The sequence below is a fragment of the Manis pentadactyla genome, chromosome 5 (genome assembly GCF_030020395.1).
Source record: "Manis pentadactyla isolate mManPen7 chromosome 5, mManPen7.hap1, whole genome shotgun sequence".
Taxonomy (NCBI): domain Eukaryota; kingdom Metazoa; phylum Chordata; class Mammalia; order Pholidota; family Manidae; genus Manis; species Manis pentadactyla.
Window position 1 is genome coordinate 126502246 of NC_080023.1, and position 12193 is coordinate 126514438.

The following is a 12193-nucleotide window of genomic DNA, read 5'->3' on the forward strand; positions in this document are numbered from 1 at the left end:
ACAACACCTGAGAAGGAGACAGACCTAACCAGTTTTCCTGAAAAAGAATTCAAAATAAAAATCATAAACATGCTGATGGAGATGCAGAGAAATATACAAGAGCTAAGGGATGAAGTCAGGAGGGAGATTACAGACATCCGGAGGGAGATTACAAATGTCTGGAAGGAGATTACAGAAATGAAACAAACTCTGGAAGGATTTATAAGCAGAATGGATAAGACACAAGAGGCCATTGATGGAATAGAAACCAGAGAACAGGAATGCATAGAAGCTGACACAGAGAGAGATAAAAGGATCTCCAGGAATAAAACAATACTAAGAGACCGTGTAACCAATCCAATCCAAAAGGAACAATATCTGTATTATACGGGTACCAGAAGAAGAAGAGAGAGAAAAAGGGATAGAAAGTGTCTTTGAAGAAATAATTGCTGAAAACTTCCCCAAACTGGGGGAGGAAATAATCAAATACACCACGGAAATACACAGAACTGCCAACAGAAGGGACCCAAGGAGGACAACACCAAGACACATAATAATTAAAATGGCAAAGATCAAGGACAAGGACAGAGATTTAAAGGCAGCTAGAGAGGAAAAGATCACCTGTAAAGGAAAACCCATCAGGCTATCATAAGACTTCTAAACAGAAACCTTACAGGCCAGAAGAGAATGGCATGATATATTTAATTCAATGAAACAGAAGGGCTTTGAACCAAGGACACTGTATCCAGCACAATTATCATTTAAATTTGAAGGAGGGATTAAACAATTCCCAGACAAGCAAAAGTTGAGGGAATTTGCCTCCCACAAACCACCTCTACAGGATATCCTAGAGGGACTATTCTAGACGGGAGCACTCCTAAGACTAAACAGATGTCACCAGAGAAAATAAAATCACACCAAAGAAAGCAGACCAACCAAATACTAACTAAAGGCAAAAATTAAAATCAACTACCCACTAAAAACAGTTAAAGGAAACACGAAAGAACACAGAATAAAACAAACAACATACAAAGAATGGAGAAGGAGGAATAAGAAGGGAGAGAAGAAAAGAATCTCCAGACAGTGTATATAATGGCTCAATAAGTGAGCTAAGTTAGGCAGTAAGATACTAAAGAGGCTAACCTTGAACCTTTGGTAACCACGAATCTAAAGCCTGCAATGGTAATAAGTACATATCTTCCAATAGTCATCCTAAATGTAAATGGACTGAATGCACCAATCAAAAGACATAGAGTAAAAGAATAGTTAAAAAACTAGACCCATCTATATGCTGCTTACAAGAAACTCACTTCATACCCAAAGACATGCACAGAGTAAAAGTCAAGGGATGGAAAAACATATTTCAGGCAAACAACAGAGAGAAAAAAGCAGGGGTTGCAGTACTAGTATCAGACAAAATAGACTTCAAAACAAAGAAAGTAACAAGAGATAAAGAAGGGCATTACATAATGATAAAGGGCTCAGTCCAACAAGAGGATAGAACCATTATAAATACATATGCACCGAACACAGGAGCACCAGCATATGTGAAACAAATACTAACAGCATTAAAGGGGGCAAGAGAATGCAATGCATTCATTTTAGGAGACTTCAACACGCCACTCACCCCAAAGGATAGATCCACTGGACAGAAAATAAGTAAGGACATGGAGGCTCTGAACAACACACTAGAACAGATGGAACTAATAGACATCTGTATAACTCTACATCCAAAAGCAACAGGATATACATTCTTCTAAAGTGCACATGGAACATTCTCCAGAATAGACCACATACTAGCCCACAAAAAGAGCTTCAGTAAATTGAAAAAGATTGAAATTCTACCAAACAACTTTTCAGACCACAAGGGAATAAATTCTACAAAGAAAACAAAAACTCTCACAAACACATGAAGGCTTAACAACATGCTCCTAAATAATCAATGGATCAATGAACAAATTAAAATACACATCAAGGAATATATTGAAACAAATGACAACAAAAACACAAAGCCCTAATTTCTGTGGGACACAGTGAAAGCAGTCTTAAGAGGGAAGTATATAGCAATCCAGGCACACTTAAAGAATGAAGAACATTCCCAAATGAATAGTCTAACATCGCAATTATCAAAACTGGAAAAAGAACAAATGAGGCCTAAAGTCAGCAGAAGGAGGGACATAATAAAGATCAGAGCAGAAATAAACAAAATTGAGAAGAATAAAACAACAGAAAAAAATCAGTGAAACCAAGAGCTGGTTCTTTGAGAAAATAAATGAAAGAGATAAGCCTCTAGCCAAACTTATTACGAGAAAAAGAGAAACACACATCAACAGAATCAGAAAAGAGAATGGAAAAATCAGGACAGACTCCACAAAAATACAAAGAATTATTAAAGACTACTATGAAAACCTATGTGCTAACAAGCTGGAAAACCTAGAAGAAATGGACAACTTCCTAGAAAAATACAACTTTCCAAGACTGACCAAGTAAGAAACACAAAAGTTAAACAAACCAATTACGAGCAAAGAAATTGAAATGGTAATCAAAAACTAACCACGAACAAAATCCCCAGTCCAGACAGATTTACCTTGGAAATTTATTAGACATACAGAGAAGACATAATACCCATTCTCCTAAAAGTTTTCCAAAAAATAGAAGAGGGAATACTCCCAAACTCATTCTATGAAGTCAACATCACCCTAATGCCAAAACCAGGCAAAGAACCCACCAAAAATGAAAATTACAGATCAATATCCCTGATGAATGTAGATGCAAAAATGCTCAATAAAATATTAGCAAAGCTAATTAAAAAATGTATCAAAAGAATCATACACCATGATCAAGTGGGAATCATCCCAGGGATGCAAGGATGGTACAACATTCGAAAATCCATCAACATCACCCACCACTTCAACAAAAAGGACAAAAACCACATGATAATCTCCATAGATGCTGAAAAAGCATGCGACAAAATTCAACATCCATTCATGATAAAAACTCTCAGCAAAATGGGTATAGAGGGAAAGTACTTCATCATAATAAAGGCCATATATGATAAACCCACAGCCAGCATCATACTAAACAGCAACAACTGAACGCTTTTCCTCTGAGATGGGGAACAAAACAGGGATGCCCACTCTCAACACGGTTATTTAACATAGTACTGGAGATCATAGATATGGCAAATAGACAAAACAAAGATATACAAGGAATCCACGATATAACGAATGTGTGATAGTGTGTGAGGCTCCTAGTGTGTGAAATGTGCGCTATGTGGGCTTCTGTTGGTTGTGTGTTTTGCATCTGCTTTTGTATGTGTACGGTGATTTGTGTTTGGCTGTGTTTGAGAGGTTGGGTGTGTGTTTGGTTGAGTTATGTGTGTGATGTGAGATGTGTTGCCTGTGTGTGGTTGTGCTTGTGTGGTGTGCCTCATTTTGTGTGTTGTGTGTACTCATTGAACTGTGGTTCATGTGAATTGTGTGCTTTGATGTTCTGTGTTGTCGGCGGTGTGTGTTGTACTCTATGTTGTGCTGTGTGCGTGTTGAGAGGTTCTGTGTGTTCCCTATGAATGGGTTTGTGGGGATATTGTTTTGTGTGTTGTGGTGGTTCCTTGTGTGCTGTGGGTGGCTTTATGTGTGGCATGGAGTGTTTGTGTTGTTCTGTGTGTGTTGCATTGTTAACACAGCGTGCTGCATGTGATGTGAGATGTGATTTTAATTTTTGTGTGTGATGCTTGTGTGTGCTGTGTGATGTGCTGTTCTGTGATTTGTGTTTGTGTTGAGTGTATTGTCCTCTGTGTGCTGCATATTGCGTGGCTGTTGTGTGGTCTGTGTTTTGCAAGTTGTGTGAGATATTAATTGTGTGTTACGACTGATATGCTTTGTGCATGTGTTGCGTGTTTGGCATAGCACATTCGGTGAGACTCTGTGGGCTGTATGTTTTAGGAGTGTTTGGAGAGATGTGTGTAGTGTGTGAAATGTGTGTTCCAAAAACTCAGTATTCTTTTTGTTGTGGTCTGTGTGTGTTTTGCTTGTGGCTTTGTATGTATTGTATGTGTGGTGTGCGTTTTGCATGTGTGATTGTGACTTGTGTGTGGTTGTGTTTGACAGATTGTCTGTGTGGTTGGCTGTATGAGTAATGAGGGTACTTTGTGATGTGCATACTGTGTGTGGTCATGTTTGGTCAGTGAGCCTCACTGTGTGTGTCGTGTTTACTCTGAGAACCGAGCTTCAAGTGTATTGTGTGCAGTTATGTTCTCAGTGTGTGTGGGGTCTGATGTTCAGTGTGCTGTGCTGTTCGGGTGTTGAGAGACTTCTGCATTCAAGCACACTGGAGATAGCCTCTCATGCTTGTCCATTTACTCCACAGGTTTTTAAACCTCTGGTGGGGGGAGCTTGTTTCCTGAGGGAAATAGAAGAGGGTGCAAAGAGCCGCCACGTCACCTTAATAGCAATGATTTGACGATGCCTTTATAGTAAAGGGTCAGAAACTCCTGCAGGAGAGCCTTATGCCAGACTTTGCTGGGGAAACAATCCACCGTGCACTGAGGAGACCCTTCCTGAGAAAATACCAGGCTGCTTTCGCCATGCATGCAATTTGCTCCTATGTGATATGGAAAACAGTAAACATTGCAGTGGAAGGCAGTCTTTTCTGAACACCCTCTATGTCAAAGACGTAAGTGGGCTTCGAATAGGCCTTAGCACTAGACACACGGGAAGTTGCAGAACAAGATGCTTTGAAATAACAGCAGTGGAGGCAAGTCAGCTTTAGAATCAGCTTACGTGGGTGAAAGAAAGCAGTGCAGGATGCCTCATTCAAGGAATCATGGAAGTTTTTGCAGTGAATGCTGAAACTGAGCTTGCAATGTGCTTTCAGTGTCTATCCTGTGTGTCTGCACCCTAAGCACCTGAGTGAAGTCTGCTGTGTAGAACTCTCTTATGCTGAGCAGCGGACACTCGCTTGTGTGGCCATTAACGTGAAGCCTTCCTGAGGAAGCCCGGCTGTCAGAATAATACCTGCATACAATGAATTTAGCTCGAAAAGTTTGAATGTCGCTTTATCTGCTATAACCTGTCTGCATCAGGGAAGCCAAGGTTGGTCTGTGGTGTATGTAAGCCGGTCTCTCGTGCCACAGTCTGAGCTTTGAAAACTAAGTGCACATTGGCTTCAGTCCCCCAGCATCATGTCAGAAAGAGGTGCGTGCAAGCTTCTCCAAAGCCTGGTGGCGGATGGCCCTAAGCCTCAGAGCTGCTGTCCTGCAGAGAAGGCTCTGAGGCCGTCTCAGTCCAAGTGATTTGCTGCTCAGTCATATCCAGACTGATGTCTAAACACTGCTGTGTCAAGGCAAGCTTCTTATATGTACTTGTACTCCCAGACACAAGGATACTGTGAAGAGGATTTCTGCCCAGCCTCAGGAGAAGAGGCAGAGCAAGTTGCTTTCTGCACAGCATTGGAAGCAGGACGGATGGGCGTTCTGTTCAACAGGTGTAAAGCAGGCAGCACCAGGAGCCTCCGTCAAGTAAGCTCCTCTTTATGCCTAGTGAAGCTTCATTCAAACCTGCAATGGAAATTCTTCTGTGCTAACTGACCTCTAACTTCACGATCTAACACTCTCAGTTACTTTCTCCTAACTCACACAGAGTGGAATGGCCAAACGTAGGTGGACATGGTGTCCTCTCTGAATGCACGGTACTTCCAAGAGATACGTGTGCTGTGAATAGGACTTGCAACTAGGTTTAAGAGAAGATGCTGTTGGGGCTCCTTCAGCTGATCATCCTTTCATCAGAAGAAAGCTCCTCTCGAGAGCAGACCTCCTTCAACCTGAACTAACCATGTGCAGCACGGCTCTATCTTTGTAATCTGCAGGGAGAAAGAATCCTTTTCCATGATACTAAAGCTAAATGCTTAAGGGCAGTCCTAAGACTTCTGCATTCAAACACACTGAAGAAAGCCTTTCGTGCTTGGCTGTTTTCTCCACAGGTTTGGAATCATCCGGGAGATCCTTGTTTCCTGGGGGTGCTACAAAGAGGACGCACAGAACCGGAGTGTCCTGGTGAGTAAAAGCATAGCCCTGAAGATTCCTTTGTATAAAGTGTCAGGAACTGCTGCAAGAGAGCCTTATGCCAGACTCTGCTGGAGAAACAATCCACCGTGCACTGAGGGGACCTTCCCTGAGAGAATACTATGCTGATTTCCCCTTGCATGCAACTTGCTCCTATGTGATATAGAAAACTTAGTTAACATGGCAGTAGAAGGCTAAGCACTTGATCTCTTTAGTGTTTTTTGGGTTTGTTGTACGTGTCGTTTGCTGTATATATTTTTGGTGTTCGGAAGCGAGGGATAAGTGGTTTTCTTTGTGTTTCTGTGTGTACTCCATGTTGTGGTACACTGAGTGTGATGTGTTCTAGTGTGTTTTGCATTGTGTTATCTATGGTCTGTGGGTCTTGCCTCTTTTCTGTGTGTTGTGTGTTGTCTATTTTGTGTGTATTTTACCTGTCATATGTGTGGTATAGGTTCCTTACTGCTTGTTGAGTACACTGTTCTGTGAATTTTTCACCGTGTGGTGTGTGATGCGTGATGCTGGAATTTGTGAGTTGTGTCGTGTGTGTTGAGTGGTTCTTTGTGCATTGTATATTTTGCCTTTCCTGATGAGTTATCTGTTGACCGATGTACACATTGTGTGTTCGGTGTGTGGCTTCCAGTCTATTGTGTAGTGTGAAATGTGTCTGAACTTTCTTTGGTCTGTTGTGTTATGTAATGTGTTCTGGGTTGTGTGAGTGCTGTCTATATGTCTTCTGTGTGTAACATACTGGGTAGATTTTGGCTGGTCTGTGTAATTTGAGCGTTGTGTGTGATGTTGATTGAGGCTTCTGTCGGACTTGTTGTGTGCATGTGTTTGTTGTGTGTGTGTTTGTGGGTTTTGGTTCGTGCTGTCTCCATGTGGCTCTACCAGTGCTCTGTACTGTATGCTAGTGGTTGTGTGTGTAGTGTGTGGCGTGTTATATGTGTGGTGCATTTGTTTTCATCATCTGTGTGTGGATTTGTATGTGTTGTTTCAGTTTTGTGTGTGTGATTGTGACTTGTGTGAACTGTTAGAGATGTTGTGTGTGTATCTGGCTGTTTGAGTTATGCACATGATGTGAGATGTGTTGACTGTGTGTGGTTGTGCTTGTTTATTATGTCTCTTGGTGTGTGCAGTACGCAGTCTGTGCAATGATTTTCGTTTGTATTGTGAGCAGCTTTGTGCCATGAAGGGTGTCGGGTGTGTGTACTGTTACTATTGTGTTGCATGTTCCTGTGTTGTGTGTGTGTTCTGCGTTGTGCTCCTGTGTGAGGATGTATGTGTGGTATCTCTGTCTGTGGTTGTGCGTGTAGCGTGTAGTGTGTGAAATGTGAGCTGTTTGTCTTCTCTGCTGGTTATGTGTGATTCGCCTATGGCTTTGTGAGTGCTGTGTGTGTTTTGCGTGTGTGATTGTGATTTGTGTGTGGTTGTGTTTGAGTTTTTGAGTGTGTGTGGTTGTTATGTTTGTGATGTGAGATATGTTGTCCGTGGGTGGTTGTGCTTGTTTAGTGTGCCTCACTGTGTGTTCTCCAAGTACACTCGCAAATGTGATTTGTGTGTTTTATGAGAAACATGTGCTCTGTAGGGTCTGGTGTGTGCCCTGTGACTGTTGTGTTGTTACCTTTTGAGTTCTGTGTGTGTGTGTGTGCATCGTGTAGTGGGGCCCACGTGTGGGGTGTCTGTGTGCGTTGGTGTGTGGGGTGTGTAGTGTGTACAATGTGTGCTATGTGCGTTAATTGTTGGTTGTGTGTTTTGCGTGTGGTTTTTTATGTGTTGTGCGTGTTTTGCGTGTGTGATTGTGGTACGTGTTTGGCTGTGTTTGAGAGGTTGTGTGTGTGATTGGTTGTTATGTGTGTGAGGTGAGATGTGCTATCTGTATGTGGTTTTGCTTGTGTGGTGTGCATCGTTGAGTGTGGGGTGTCGACATGGTTAAATGTGGTTTGTGAGAATTGGGAGCTTTTTTTCCTCTGATGTTTGTGGTGTATATTGTTTCAAATGTTGTGCTGTTTGCGTGCTAAGTTTGTGTGTGTTCTCCATATCTTTGTGTTTGTGGTTGTTTACTTGTGTTTGTTGTGGTTATTCCTCGAGTATGTGTTGTGTGTGGCTTTATGTGTGGAATGTAGTGGTCGCGTCGGTCTTTGTGTTGTGCTGTCAATGCAGGGTGTCATGTGTGCCATGAGTTGTGATGCTTAGTTTGTGTGTGATGCTTCTGTGTGTTGCGTGACGTATTGTTTTCTGATTTGTGTATGATTTTGCATGTTGTGTTAATGTATTGATGTGATACTTTCAATGTGTGTGTTCTGTGTGCGATGTTTGTGTTGTGCATCTCCTTGCGATGTGTTTTGTCTTTTTGGCTTTTGTATTATGTGAGAAGTGCGCTGTTTGTCTTTTGTGTCCACGGTAGGGTGTGTTTTGTGGTGTTTGTTGTGTGATTCTGTGCGTGTTCTGTGTTGTGTTACATCTAGTGTGCTGTGTTATTATGTGATTTTTGCTTTGAGGATGGTAATCTGCTGGTCTAATGTGCGTGGTGGTGTTTATGTGGTTGTGTGTGTGTTTCCTGGGTGTTGTGTTTTTCTGTGTTTTGACTTTTGTGCAGTTTGGTTACTTTGCTGTTTGTAGTGTGTGTTCTGTGTGTATTTCTCTGTGGAGTGCTGGGTGGCTAGTGCGGTTGTGGGTGTTTCTGTGTTGGGTGTTGTGTGCTTGGAGTGTGTCTTTGTGTTTTGTACGTTTGGCGCCTTCTGTATAGCGTGTTGTGTTCGTGATTGGGAATGTTATGTGGTCTGTGAATGGCTTTCCGTTTCATGTTAAATGTGGGATGTGACCGCACGTGCGTTGCGTGATGCACACCATATTGTGCTCTCAGTTGCATGCGTGTTGTGTGTGCTCTTATCTGTTTTGCGTACTATGTGCGTGGTGTCATCTGTGTATTTTACGTGTTGTGTGGGATATTGTGTGTTGTGTCGGATATGCTTTGTATATATATTGTGTGCTTTGCATTGTGTGTTCTGTGAGGCTCTGTGTGCTCTATGTTTTCTGTGTGTTTTGCGTGAAGTGTGTAGTGTGTGAATTGTGTTTCATAAATTCGGTGTTGTTTCTGTGGTTGTGTAGTTTTTGCATGTCATTTGGCATGTGTTTTGTGTAGTGTGTGTATTGTGTGTGTGAATGTGATTTCTGCGTGGTTGTGTTTGAGAGGTAGTGTGGGTGTTTGCTTGTTATGTGTGTGATGTGAAATGTGTTGTCTGTGTGTAGTTGTGCTTGTTTAGTGTGCCTCATTGTGTGTGCTGTGTGTACTCTGTGAAATGTGGTTCGTGTGTGTTGTGAGCGATTATGTGAATGGATGTGTCTGGTGTGTGTCTTGTGAGTTGTGCTGTTCCAGTTTGGCTCTTGTGTGTGTGCGTTTTCCATAGTGCTGCCCGGGCGTGGATGAGTGTGGGGTGTCTGTGCATGATAGTGTGTGTGGCTTGTAGTGGGTGAAATGTGTGCTATGTGGGCTTCTGTTGGTTGTGTGTTTTGCTTGTGGTTTTGTATATGTACTGTGATTTGTGTTTTTCTGTATTTGAGAGGTTGTGTGTGTCTTTGGTTGAGTTACGGGTGTGATGTGAGATGTGTTGTCTTTGTTCGGTTGTGCTTGTGTAGTGCGCAACATTGTGTGTGTTGTTTGTACTCTCTGAACTGTGATTCGTGTGAATTGTGTGCTTTAACGTCCTGTGTTGTTTACGGTGTGTGTTGTCTTCTATGTTGTGCTGTGTTCGTGTTGAGACGTTCTGTGTGCTCTCTGTGTACTTCTTTGTGGGTGTTTTGTTGTGTGTGTTGTGGTTGTTCCTTGAGTGTGCGCCGTGTGTGGCTCTATGTGTGGCATGTGGTGTTTGCGTTGTTCTGTGTGTGTTGCACTGTTAATGCAGGGCGTTGTGTGCGTTGTGTGATGTGATTTTAATTTCTGTGTGTTATGCTTTTGTGTGCTGTGTGATGTGCTGTTCTCTGATTTGTGTTTGTGTTGAGTGTATTGTTCTCTGTGTGCTGCATATTGCGTGGGTGTTGTGTGGTCTGTGTTTTGCAAGTTGTGTGAGATATTAATTGTGTGTTACGACTGATATGCTTTGTGCATGTGTTGCGTGTTTGGCATTGCCCATTCTGTGAGTGTCTGTGGGCTGTATGCTTTACGTGTGTTAGGAGTGATGTGTGTAGAGTGTGAAATATGTGTTGTAAAAATTCGGTGTTCTTTTTGTTGTGGATTGGGTGTTTTGCATGGGGCTTCGTATGTGTTGTATGTGTGGTGTGCATTTTACATGTTGATTGTGATTCGGTTGTGGTTGTGTTTGACAGGTTTTGTGTGTGGTTGGCTGTTTCACTAACGAGGGTAGTTTGTGATGTGCGTACTGTGTGTGGTCATGCTTGGTCAGTGAGCCTCACTATGTGTGTCGTGTTCACTCTGAGAACCATGCTTCCAGTGTATTGTGTGCAGTTACGTTCTCAGTGTGTGTGGGGTTTGATGTTCAGTGTGCTGTTCTGTTCGGGTGATGAGAGACTTCTGCATTCAAGCACACTGGAGATAGCCTCTCATGCTTGTCCTTTTTATCCACAGGTTCGTAAACCACTTGGGGGGTTGGGATCTTGTTTCCTGAGGGCTACAGGAGAGGATGCAAAGAGCCGCCTCGTCCCTGTAACATCAATGCTCTGAAGATGCCTTTGTAGTAAAGAGTCAGAAACTCCTGCAGGAGAGCCTTATGCCAGACTTTTCTGGGGAAACAATCCACCGTGCTCTGAGGAGACCCTCCCTGAGAGAATACTAGGCTGCTTTCGCCGTGCATGCAATTTGCTCCTATGTGATATGGAAAACAGTAAACATTGCAGCAGAAGGCGGTCTTCTCTGTACACCCTCTATGTCAAGGATGTAAGTGGGCTTCGAAAAGGCCATAGCACTAGCCACATGGGAAGTTGCAGAAAAAGATGCTTCGAAATAACAGCAGTGGAGGCAAGTCCGCTTTGGATTCAGCTTACGTGGGTGAAAGAAAGGAGTGCAGGATGCCCCATTCAAGGAATCATTGAAGTCTTTGCAGTGGATGCGGAAACTGAGCTTGCAATGTGCTTTCAGTGTTTTTCCTGTGGTGTCTGCACCCAAAGTGCCTGAGTGAAGTGTGCTGTGTAGAGCTCTCCTATGCTGAGCAGTGGACACTCGGTTGTGTGGCCATTAACGTGAAGCCTTGCAGAGGAAGCATGGCTGTCTGAAATATGCATGCATACAGTGACTTTAGCTTGGAAGTTTTGAAAGTCGCTTTTTTCTGCTACTACCTGGCTGCATCAGAGATGCCCAGGTTGGTCTGTGGTGTATGTAAGCCGGTCTCTCTTGCCATTGTCTGAGCTTTGAAAACTAAGTGCACATTGGCTTTAGTCCCCCAGCATCATGTCAGCAAGAGGTGCATGCAAGGTTCTCCAAAGCCTGGTGGCGGATGGGCCCTAAGCCTCAGAGATGCTGTCCTGCAGAGAAGGCTCTGAGGCCTTCTCAGTCCAAGTGATTTGCTGCTCAGACATATCCAGAAGGATGTCTAAACACTGCTGTGTCAAGGCGGGCTTATTATATGTACTTGTACTCCCAGACACAAGGATACTGTGCAGAGGTTTTCTGCCCAGCCTCAGGAGAAGAGGGAGAGCAAGTTGCTTTCTGCACAGCATTGGAAGCAGGACGGATGGGCGTTCTGTTCAACAGGTGTAAAGCAGGCAGCACCAGGAGCCTCCGTCAAGTAAGCTCCTCTTTATGCCTAGTGAAGCTTCATTCAAACCTGCAATGGAAATTCTTCTGGGCTAACTGACCTCTAACTTCACGATCTAACACTGTCAGTTACTTTCTCCTAACTCACACAGAGTGGAATGGCCAAACGTAGGTGGGCATGGTGTCCTCTATGAATGCACCTTACCTCCAAGAGATACGTGTGCTGTGAATAGGACTCGCAACTAGGTTTAAGAAAAGATGCTGTTGGGGCTCCTTTAGCTCATCATCCTTTCATCAGATGAAAGCTCCTCTCCAGAGCAGAACTCCTTCATCCTGAACTAACCATGTGCAGCATGGCTCTCTCTTTGTGATCTGCAGGGAGAAAGAATCCTTTTCCATGATTCTAAAACTAAATGCTTAAGGGCAGTCCTTAGACCTCTGCATTC